Source organism: Haplochromis burtoni, unplaced genomic scaffold (assembly GCF_018398535.1).
Source record: "Haplochromis burtoni strain Fernald_Lab_line unplaced genomic scaffold, NCSU_Asbu1 Contig_13, whole genome shotgun sequence".
Taxonomy (NCBI): domain Eukaryota; kingdom Metazoa; phylum Chordata; class Actinopteri; order Cichliformes; family Cichlidae; genus Haplochromis; species Haplochromis burtoni.
Window position 1 is genome coordinate 2,146,297 of NW_024582374.1, and position 12,371 is coordinate 2,158,667.

The 12,371-nt window shown below is 40.0% G+C and overlaps 1 long non-coding RNA gene across 1 annotated transcript in view; it reads left to right on the plus strand.

Moving 5' to 3' along the window:
* The first annotated feature begins 4,940 nt into the window (after nucleotides 1-4,940).
* The window catches only part of LOC121813052, an 8,792-nt gene continuing 1,361 nt past the window's right edge, over nucleotides 4,941-12,371 (plus strand). Inside the window, exon 1 of the long non-coding RNA XR_006053480.1 lies at nucleotides 4,941-5,564. This is a non-coding gene — a long non-coding RNA (uncharacterized LOC121813052). The remainder of the gene's footprint in view (nucleotides 5,565-12,371) is intronic.

Here is a 12,371-nt window from a genome sequence, read left to right on the forward strand (position 1 = left end):
AGGTTTCTCAACGTCAGTTCACAAACGCCGTACTGAAGTTGTGTGTTGAAAACCCAGCCTCAGTACAAACATGCTAATTGAATGATTTAACATCGTAGGGCACCAACAGGGGAAATGCCATGTTATACGCATTTCACTGAGTCACAGTATTGTGAAAGACTTACTTACTTGTGGCATATTTAAATATATTTATAAAAACATGCAACTTTACTTTGCAGCATTAAAATTTTCCTTCTACTTGGACGCTCAAATCCAAAATCAGTATAAAGGTCAAAAGGTCAAATAAAGATAATATAATTAGTAGCCCAGTTTCATCCAACCGGATGGTTTAGGATGAAGGGCCGCTGGAAATTAGCACCCCCCCCAATGTCATTTGTGATTTTGGTGAAGAACTTTTGTCCTTAGAACTGATCTCAGAGCATATTACGGAAACTAGCCAACCAACAATTTAAAGCTTCAGTTTTTGCTTGAAGCGATCCAAAATTAGTGAAATTTGGTTATTTTATTTTCAGCATTGGCACGCTGGTTAGCACAGTAGCCTCATAGCAAGAAAGTCCTGAGTTCAGTTCCACCATCAGTCTTTCTGTGTGGAGTTTGCATGTTTTCCCCGTGTTTGCGTGGGTTCTCTCCAGGTACTCTGGCTTCCTCCCACAGTCCAAAGACATGCAGTTAGTGGGGATAGGTTAATTGAAATCTCTAAATTGCCCATAGGTGTGAATGTGAGCACAAATTATTGTCTATGTCTATGTGTTAGCCCTGCGACAGACTGGTGACCTGTCCACGGTGTACCCCGCCTATTGCCCCGCAACCCTGAAAATGGATAAGCAGAAGTGAATGGATGTATATTTCAGATGCATTTTAGCCATAGACCCTATAGACAGATATATATTTGGATATAAAGAAAATTCTGGAAATGTTGTCAAATAAGCAACAAAAAAGGCTTCAAAGCTTTCAGTGTTTCAATGTTTTATTGAGAACAATAGGTCAAATGACTTTTTGTAATATGAAAGAGGTTACCATTAGGAGATCACAGTGCAAAGAATAACTTAATATTTCCATATTAAGGAAAAATATTTCAAAGGAAAAATAGTAAAGCTTTCTCTCAGGGTCACAAGTTAATGTTACTGAACATATTTGGCAGGTTAGTTAAATCTTGTAAAATAGATTTTGATAGTCATGGGACTTCCTGTTGAAATAAAGGTCATGAATAAAAAAAAGGTCTTCCAGTAACTTCAAAACAATGCACTGTAACCACATTCACTGTTGTATGTTATACTGTACCATAACAGCTGCTGTTGTTATAGTATACACTATAACAAAGGGCCTGTTGCAAATGCTTCACATGCACAAAATCACAAATATATGTTTGAGTATATATTCTATTCTGTTATTACAGTGACACTATAAAAAAGGGATTTTTAAAAAAAAACACTAGTATTGAACAGAACCATCTTTAATGCCACTGTTGAACTACATTAACATAAACTGTGTAGGATTTATACTCATTAGCTTTGTGTGAGCTTTTACAGGTATTTACATTTACAGGTAATTATTTCTGTCAGTGTAAACTGGTTTTAGTCACATGCTTCATATCTTAGTATCAATATGACAGTGGCCAAAAACACATGTGCGCTACTGTGTAAACAACAGTCTGAACAGACTGAACACAGAAGTCATGAAGCAGCTATGAAACAATTACTCAAACTGCTCACTGTGTGACACAATCAGAGCAAGCACTGAGGCCTTTTTAACGTATGCAGACTACAACCCAAAATGCACTGGTTCAATCTTCTGCTGTCACTCGTCGATAAGTAATATTTCTTCATACATCAGTAATATTTATTCTAATAGTTAAGAAAAGAGTCGCCGAAAATAACGAGCGCTGGCTCATTCTCATGGTTCCAGAAGGCAGACGGTGCGTGACAGGACATGCGAGCACTGCAGCATGCAACACGCAGAGTTTGAATTTGAATCTGTTCAGATTATAAAATGTACCAATTCACACCTCACTGGTTGAATGCTCTAAGTTAAGACTGATACTTGCTGAGCTTCTTCCTTTTTAATCAGCACCTTGAATTTGCAAAGTCATTTGTCCGCTAGTCTTTAGCAGGTACCTTAACAAAACCTTTTGGAAGTTACGGCTTGTGAGACAAGCAGAAAGTCTCCTGTTAAGACCAGCTGGACACAGTGCTGCACAGTTTATTGCATGGCTGTTTAACCTAGATTGTATTTCAGACATGGGAAGAATATGGGAAACATATATGCCATAAATATGCACAACATCATGTAAAAGTCAAATTATTGGAGATTATGTATCGGGAGCGGGACCACGCCTCCAAACACGCTCCTTCCGGTTGTCATCTATATAGGTTCCCCCCCAGTTCTGCAAACTGTTCATTTTCGTTTACGTGCCCCACCCTCCCTCCCTCCTTGCTCTCAATTCTTTAACTTCTTCACTCCTATTTAGTACATGGGGATCTGCCAGGCCCGGGAGCTGTCGCCAGTCCTCTTCGAGGCCTTCCCCAAACCGCAGCTCAATTCATGTCCAAGTGTTCACCTTTACCTACTAAAATGCTGTCAAACCTAAAATGAGGACGTGGGCCCAGCTAGTGAAAAGAATGTAAATCATTAAGCTAGACCCCCTGTGATCGTGTTAAGGATAAGTGGAACAGAATGGATGGATGGAGTGTGAGTGAGGGATGTGTCTCGACTGCAGGCAGACCAGTTTATTTTATTTCTCTTTTAACTTAATTAATGAATTTCAGTCATTTTTGTGTGTGTTTTGTTTTTGATCAGCGCCTGTTGTGTTAAATATGCAATATAAATAAACTGACCCATGTTATGTTGTAATAAGAGTAAAATATGGTTTGCCACCATCTGAATGGCCTCATATGTTGCACTAAAACCTGTGTATATCGTTCAGCACTGATGGTGCCCACACAGATGTGCGTGTTTACCAATGCACCTTCTTATCACCGTGGATGCTCACTGTGTGCTGATGGCAAACCCATTCCTTGATAAATTTATTTATTTTAAACTCTTTTTTTCTTTTTTGGGGGGTGTAGTTCTCCGTCTCAGTCCATCTTAAATGACCACAGAAGGCAGCAGCGTTTCTGAGCCTGAGGGTCTCTATTTTTCTTTTGCATGGTAGCGTTTAAATGACATCTGCACAGCAGCGATGTTCACTGCGAGTTATCAGAAGTGTGTCTGAGCAAATGTGGTGATTTCCTGTCAAAATCCTGTTTGCTTTGCCTCATATGGATGCTGTGAATCTTATAAAGACATAATATATCATGGGAATATGTAGTTCTACATTTGAGAAGTGTACAAGCAGACATTGACAGAATGGTGAAACTGCACGTATCCTTTCTTCTAAAAGCCAAGCCTTAATATCTATGGGATGATATATCTTTTTTTCTAAATATCTATTCACGTTACTAATTAACTTTACTAGTTATGAGACGTTCTACTTGGTATGTTACACAATCTTTTCAGCCTTTTGTTGGCCCTGTCCAAAGTTCCAGACACTAGTCACGCTATTTGGCAGCCATGTTAATGCATCTGGGCAACTACATGTTTTAAAGCATTATATATGGTTACTTTAATTTACTTTACTTTAATTTTTATGGAGTTTAAAAATTACGTGTATGAAAAATGCTTTAAATCCTTGCTGTTTCCCCTGAAAGTTGAATATCTTTTTACATCTTTGCGATTGCTGAATTCTTCCAAAGATTTCAATTTAGGATTCTTGACTGCCATCTCTCTTTATTATAATGTTGCTGCCTTGTTTGAACTTTATAAGTCATGATGAGCTTATATACTAAAAAAACACACACGTTTCACATATGATATATATATCATATCAGATATATGTACTGTGTTTATTTTGTGTCTAAATTTAGTTCTTTACAATACAAAGAAGTATATCTTAGAAAAAATAAATAAAAATGCAGTTACACTGACAGATATGCATCACAAGTCACAGTAGCTCTACCAAATGACACTCATACAATAAACATTCTTAGTCGAGAAAGTTTCACTTCCTGCCTGGTTAAACCAAGAAACAACCTCAGGGTCCAGCTTTAAGTCAGCTCCCATGTTAAAATGTCTAACTTTACAGCAGAAATAAACATGTTTACTGCCTGATACAAAAAAAACCACACCTTTGGTATCCATGGATAATTTCCTCCTTCATAAAAACTATGAATTTTCATATAACTCATCCATCTAGAATCTACAGTTATGAGAATAGCCACTTTGACTGACAGGTGTGCATGTAGAAGACGCTGACTAGGCCTTAGATCCTGTAAATGGAGTGACCAAACTGAACTGCTGTTAGTGCTGTTAGTGCCTTTTGGAGCATTTTTAATAGAAAAATATTGTGACTTTATAGGTTTCTTAATTTGCACTAATTAGCAGGTATCTGTGTGTATCTGTATTGCATCCACACAGCTTATGAATGATACTTAATAATGAAGCTAGTTAGCATTAGCTGATAACTTTGCACTCCATCCTGTCATCCAAATATGCTCATTTGTGTTTCCAAAACAAATAAATAGAAACAAGAATAACATAAAGGTGGCCAAAGTACTAACAATAGCCAAGCCCATCTTTTATGTACAGCATATACATAAGCGTTGAAGTATCGAAAAACATCAAAGGGAGGAGAGAAAATATAAAAAGGTAACTTTAGCTAATGCTATGTCTTCTTAAAATCCCAGTGCTTCTATAATAATGACCCAGAAGATCACAGGTCTTCCAAACTTACACATTTGTTTGGACCTCTGGCTTGTACCTCCTGTCACATCTAATGTCTAACTTATGTGATTACCTGTGACAGGTTAAGTAATCATCTCACACTTTGCAAAGGCATCCCGTGGGCTGGACTGGAAAGCATTTGGAGTGCTGGTTCTGGCCCCCATGTTTCTTTTGTAGTGATACAGCCCGTGAGAAAATCTGGGATAGAATCTAGGCTGTCCCATATTTTGTATTGTCGGCTGAAGATGAGCTTGACAAAGTTTTGTGTTATTTTTAAACATTTTGTATTTATCTGTTTTTGGTGATGTCAGATACTAACAGGCAGAGGTTGTTGTTTCTGCAATATGACAACAACACCTCGAATAAAGAGAGTGAATTATGCAAACAAATACCACAAGTTAAACCGGACCCTTATTTGGAGGGCCACTTCTGGCCCCCAGGCCACATGTTTGACACCAAATCACTGCACACTCTTCTTTCATTTACATTTTAAGGGTTCTAAGTATCGGTACGTTCAATTTTTCAGTATTTATTAGGATGACAGTTTATTTGAGGAGAAAGCCTCCAGCGTGGACCTTTGCCTGACTGCAGCGTGCAGCTGTGCGCACAGACCGGAGATGTGTGCGCACTGAGGGCCGTGCTGTTTTGGCCTGCTGCCTTACATGGGCAAACCTCTGAACTGACTCAGACGAGCTGGAATTTCAGCGTGACGTCACTGCCTACAACTCTCCCAGAATTTGGATCAAGTAGTTTTCACTGTTTTTGGTGGGATTTCAGCCCCTGTGTTAGGTTTCCTAGAAAGCGAGGTAAGTGAAACTATACGTCGCACCTTTTCAAACATACGGGCGGTTTCCGGTGCAGTTTGACGTGTTGCTGTTAAAAACCCGGCTCTGGAGCAGTTCGTGCTCACTTTGTTCGGCCTTGTTGGGATGTAATGTGGATTTTACTGCAGCTCGGACGGGTTCACAGTGAGGGCGTGGACTCTGTACCAGAGCCCGGGCCGGTAGGACTGTGACACGGGGAAACTAACAGAGCTAACTTGTCGCTAGCTAGTGCCGAGCTGGACTCAGTCATGCACAGAAAACACGTTCAAACACTGTGAAGCGGCTCATTTGGCTAAACGAGACTCGGGGCGTCTCTGCGGGGCTCCTAGATTTAGCACAGTGGTTTACTGCAGAGCAATGCGGAAGACACCAGAGCCCCCACAGAGCCCTCCATCAGAAGGGAAACATGTCGCTGCTTTTTACTTTAGAGCGCCCAGAAACTTCCGTTTACTAAAAAATAGTTATTTGTATCGTCACTGTTGCTGCTTGTTGGACTCGTTTGCCTCGAATTCGCCACGTTGTTCGAGTACTTTTCATAGCCGCGTGTGTTACAAAGTAACACATCTGTGCTTTGTTGGCGTTATTGCTACAGAAGTATCCTTCACAGCAGGGGAGTCAAACTTTTTAAAGGCGAAACAATAAAAAAACAAAACAAACAAACCCAACAACAACAACTATCAATGCGAATCTGTGTTCTCCACTTTGGAAAGAAGCCTTTATGTTGTCGCTGATGACGTCAGTGACAATTTTGACTGTACTGTCAGGTGACGGTACTTTTGAGCGTGGACACATTCTTTTTTCGCTTTAGCATAAGCGCCACCACCTTATAACGTCTATGCATCCCACTATCACCCATCCTGGTTGGATCATCTAGTGGGCACTTTGAGCTCAGTTGGGGGCCACTCGAGGGAAAAAATAACAAGAAAGAAAATAAAGTTTTTATAATTAAACCATACACCACTGTCAGTTCAGTTTTATTTCTATAGTACCAAATCACAACAACAGCTGCCACTAGGTGCTCAGTAATGTAAGGTAAAGACTCTGCATTGATAGAGAGAGAACCCTCTGTAAGTAAGCACATGGCAGCAGTGGGAAGGAAAAACTCCCTTTTAACAGGAAGAAACCTCAGTCATAACAAGACTGGACGCAAGGCAAAGGGGACAGGATAAAAGACAGAGAGCTGGAGATTAAATTAAACTGATTAAATGTGAAGTGGCGAGAGAGTGGTAAAGAAACACTCAGTGCATCATGGGAAACTTCCAGAAGCCAGGTTTATTGCAGTGTAACTAAGGGAGGGTTCAGAGTCCCCCGATCTAGCCCTAACTACGTGCTGCACCAAAAAGGAAAGTTTTAAAGTGAAACTTTTAAAGTAGAGAAGGTTTCTGTGTCCTAAATCCAAACTGGAAGCCTGTTCCACAGAAAAGAGGTCTGAAAATGAGAGGTCTGTCTCCCATTCTACTTTTAAATATACTAGGACCCACAGTAAGCCTGCAGTCTGAGAGTGAAGCACTTAACTGGGGGGGGGGGGGGGGGGGGAGATGATACTATGAGATAAGACATGGCCCAATGATCCATCACTTTTTCATCTATTACATTATTTAAATGAAGGAATATAGTACAAAAGTCAATGTTATGCCTGCCTGCCATGGGGATTATGTTGGATTTATGGTTTTATGGTGGTGACACATTGTAACTGCAGACATTTATGAAGTCCAACCTTGTATGCACTTTCATACACATGTATCAGTGCAGCCTGCATTCACTGCGATTGGCCTTTTGGCCACCACTGTCGTCTGCTACGTGTTTCCAGCTTCTGCCGCCATTTTTCCCATCAACTGGAAGAGAATGAATCAACTTGAAGAGACAATTAGTTTGTCTTTCGTAAACAACACAGTCAGGCATTGGTGTAGATATTTATTGAGACTGGGAAGCTCAAGTGACTGTTTGTTAGCCGTTTGTGTAATTATTTTACAGTTTGGAACTGAATGTATCAATCGGTCAGTTTTCTAATGCTTATATCCGGGTCCTGGGTCACAGAGGCAGCTCTCCACGCAGAGATGTCCAGACCTCCGTCTCGCAGCTACCTCCTCTAGGCTGTGGTAGGCTCTGGTACTGACACTTAGACATAATCTCCACAGTTTGTCTTGGGTCTGCTCCAGAGTGTCCTTCCTGTAAGATATCTGAAACATTTCACCTCTGAGGTGTCCAGGAAGCACTTAGTCAGTTGTCTGAGCCACTTCAACTGACTCCATTTGATGTGGAGGAATATCAGCTCTGCTCCGAAACACTTCTGAGAGACTGAGATCCTCACCCTTTCTCTAAGGGAGAGCCCAGACATCCTCCAGGGAAGGCTCATTTCTGCTGCACAGACACAAACTAGGCAGGTTAAAAGTCCAGTATCGATCATAATGAATAAAAATACTGCATCATTTCTTCTTCTTAGAAGCATAAATGAAAGCATTTTATGATCATGTGTGATTGCCTCTCTATAGTCCTGTATTCCTAATCTTCTGTTGCAGCACCAGTTAAAACTGTTGCCTGTCATTCCAGCTGCATATCTGTTTTGTGATCATCTTTGGGTGGGATATATACTCCTGTTATGACCTGGACAAAATGGATGAATAAATCTGCTTTGCATTCCCACATAAATTCCTTCTAGATTGAAGTTTTGCAGTGCATAAAAACCAACAAAGTGGAACTTTAAAGGCTAAGTCCCACATCTACTTCTCTATAATTCTGCTGTTGTATGGTTTGACAGGATGATGGTTTTAAAATGCAGATGCAGTGTATGTAAGATTGTTTCATGGTAAATGTATGGGTCTCTGCTTTTTACATTGTGTGTTTAACAGCCTTTTGAAAGGGTTTCAGACTCGCATAGTCACAGGTGACGCAACATCTCCAAAACGGTTGTTAACTGGTGTTGTACATCAATAAAATATGAAGAATTAGTTTACCCGACTAATATTTGTATCGGTGACTGGACAGGGCAGTAACATTCAGTTGTCAGATAATAAGTCATGCACATCCATATAGTGTACAACAAGCCAGGCTGTAAACCAGAGAGGAGTGCTTGTGCAAATAGTGGCCAGAGATATGGACTTTTCCCTTGCAGATATGTTTAAAAATGTTTGGTCTGTTGACGTAACCAGTACTGAGGCAATACCTCCGTATTTTGCTTCAAGATTTCCTCAGAAAGTTGACTAAACTGAACCCTTTTATACCTAAATGGATCTGACGTCATCTTCCTCTTTGTGAGTGAAACAAGAATCTTGGTCCAGGCTGTAGGTATTGTTCTGCCTTGGAATGAAAAATAAATCTCACTTTCTTCTTTAAAAGACTGAATTCAAACTTTGACTTGGATGTGAATTTCAAATCAATAACACCAAGGTCCCTTGGGAGAGCTGTCATCAAACTGAATACATCTGCGTCGCTCCGACACATTTTCTACTCAGGCAACATTAAACGAAACTGTCTTTAAAATCTCTAGCTAAAAAGAACTCGTTTGACAGCGTTGATGATGTTAAACTTAAAAGATGAGTGGCTCTGCTGCCTTTGAGCCTTGGCCCCCCTGGTAGTTTTAGTCAAGTTATTCCACTGTTTGTGTTTCTTGACATATTTTAATGAGAATGTCCTTCTCTGAAAGAAACTGCACCAGTTTTTCATACTCACACAGTAGTGTTTTCTCTTTTAGAAAACACTACCTCTATAAGCTGTGATAAACCAAGGATCTTCTAAGGCTGTAGATAGTTAATTACAATTAGTGTTGTTATGAATGGCGGTTAGCTTTGGCAAGCTGATCCTGGGTTCGAATCCACCATCAGGCCAGAGCCTTTCTCTGTGGAGTTTGGATGTTCTCCATGTGTCTGTGTGGGTCTTCCTCAGTACTCCGGCTTCCTTCCACAGTCCAAAGACAGCTTTCACTTTGGGTTCTTGGCTAGCTTAGTGTTAGCATTGGTGTCTGGCTAGTCTAGCATTAGTATGTTCTCTGGCTAGCTAAGTATTAGCATGGTGTCTGTGCATAAAGCCGAAGTTGTGTTAGCAGCTTAATGCAGCTGTTCCCGTCCTTTATTCAGTTTCCACTTTACAGTGGAACCCCAACTTACGAAATTAATTCATTCCCGAGGGTCTTTCGTAAGTCGAAAATTTTCGTAAGTTGAAGCACCCATTGCACCTTTTAAGTGAGGCGATGCTGAACGATAGGCTATAGGCTAATTGCTAACTAGAACAACAATACGTCGTTCAAGTGGAACAGCGAAGCTCAAGTACGGAAGCCAAGGGGTTGTCACATGATTTGGAAGGCATTGTGGGCATTGTAGGCTCAGCCAATCAGAGCCCGCAGATTTCGTTACACGGGCATTTTGCCGTAACAGGGCAGAAATATATTGCCGTTCAGTGCCTTCGTAACTTGAATTTTTCGTAATATGGGGTATTCGTAAGTCAGGGTTCCACTGTACTATCACGCTCCTGTCCTTGTTGCGTGATAGTACAGTGGAACCCTGACTTACGAATCAGAATCAGAATCAATTTTCTGATTCTGATTCTGATTTGTAAGTCAGGGTTCCACTGTACTATCACGCTCCTGTCCTTATGTGCAGTAAAAAAAAGTTATGTCCATATCAACATTGTAGACTGCGTTGCTATTTCCTCCACGCCCTGTGAACTGAAATCATTGGATTGTAGTGAAAGTGCAACAGGAACCACTAAGCATCAACAGGCAGCTAGACTAACAATTCCAAGGAACTGAACTACTAGATTCCTGATTCCCATCCCTAGATCCTGAAGGACATTTGGATCTGAATGGGTCAGTGATGTTTTCTTGAGTGGCTGAAGACACTATCTCCCAGTTTTTCATACTCCATACATTTCTGAATCTGCATCCAGATCTTAATCAACTCAAAACTCATCATTTAAATTTGGGTCGATATGAAACTTCCTTAAAGGATGACGAATGGGTTTATTTTTATTGCACAAAAAACGATAAAATTGATGCAAATATGTTAAATGAACACCAAAGATCGCCTGGGACCGATAACAACACAGTTCCCCACCAGCCCCATGATGCAACCTACACAGCATAGCATAACATGTCTGTGCCTGTTTAAGACTTCTGCTGTTTTCTCAGCTTGGGGTGTGACATGTAGTGGGCTGGTTTTCCCAATACTCCTATCTGACTCTTATTTAATCCAAAAGAATCCTGTAGGATAATTCGGGGTCGTCCCCTACAGCTGCAGGGTTCCTTCAAAGCTAAAACCATTTCGGGGGGATTTTTATTTTGTAAGTACTTGCGGTATCTGTTTGATGAATTTTATTAGTGTTGAGTTCAGATAGAAATACACACTTGAACCCAGACAATGCTACTACTAATAATGCAGTCTACGGTATATAACTAATGTCCATTCAGCATAACATTTAAACAAAAAGTAGCATAAAGGTTGAATTTTTATATCTCATGGAGACGCAAGTCATCAGTTTGCTGTTTAATGTAATGACATCTTTGGAAAATCACCATTGATAGTTTTTTGGGTTTTTTTCTTTTTCTAGGAAAATAGGTCAAAAACAGAGTTTTTACAGTTCCAACAAGCTTGAAAGTCAGTATTTGGTGTGACCACCTTTATTCTTCAACACAGCCTGAAAGCTTTTAGGAAAGCTTTCCTGTTGTTTCTTTAAGTAGTATTCAGGAATAGTTCTCCAGGCTTCGTAGATGGATGTTTCTCCCTCCCACACTGTTTCAATAATGTTGAGGTCCAGGCTCTAGGGAAGCCAGTCCGTGACTGATAGTGTTCCATTGTGTGTTTTTCTATTCAGGTGTGATTTTTATTGCATTGGCAGAGCGTTTTGAAGGAAGCTGTTACCAATCTTTGAAAATAGTGGATCAAAACTTTACTTTTCTATGACAAGTACAACATCACTGGCTGAAATGGAGCCCCAAAACATGACAGAGCCTCTACCGTGTTTTATAGATAGCTGCACCCCATTCCAAGATGTGCCAAGATTTGATCTAATCGCTATTTAGGAATCACCTTGTTGGTGCAAAATACAATTTTATTTCCATCCATTTGTATGGCAAATGTATGAAAAATGCCAACTCTTTGGCATTTTTCATGGATTCTGCAAAAGAAATAGGAGCAAATGGTGGGGTTTTTTTGCCACAGGCTTCCAGTAACAAAGTCCCCAAAAATACAATTTAAAAGTGGTTCTTTGCTTTTATGTATAGACCCAACAGCAGTCCATCCATTTAGTTTGGTGCCGTTCTTATCCTTGAATGATTCATAGATCAATGTTAAGTAGCTTAATAAACAAACAACCAAAAATCATTCATCTGAAAATGGTCAGGTACGAGGACTGGACTGAAAATTAGTAAAACAAAAAAATGTTGAAGACCTTCAGAAAACCCTGGAAACCTTTGCCCTGGAGCACTTACATATCATACAAACACAAATACATATCAAAAGCCAAATACTTTATATATTAAAAGTACCTACAGAAACCTTTTTAGTTAGCATACGATGGTATGACCTCCAGATTTAAAAGATTTGATAAATGTGATGGATCAGATCTCTGTGCTGTTTTAACTTTCCAAATTCGTCTGTGATGCCTCACCAGTGCACCATGCAGATCTTGTTTCAATTCAATTTCAATTCAATTTTATTTATATAGCGCCAAATCACAACAAAAGTCGCCTCAAGGCGCTTCATAGATACAGAGAAAAACCCAACAATCATATGACCCCCTATGAGCAAGCACTTTGGCGACAGTGGGAAGGAAAAACTCCCTTTTAACAGGAAGAAA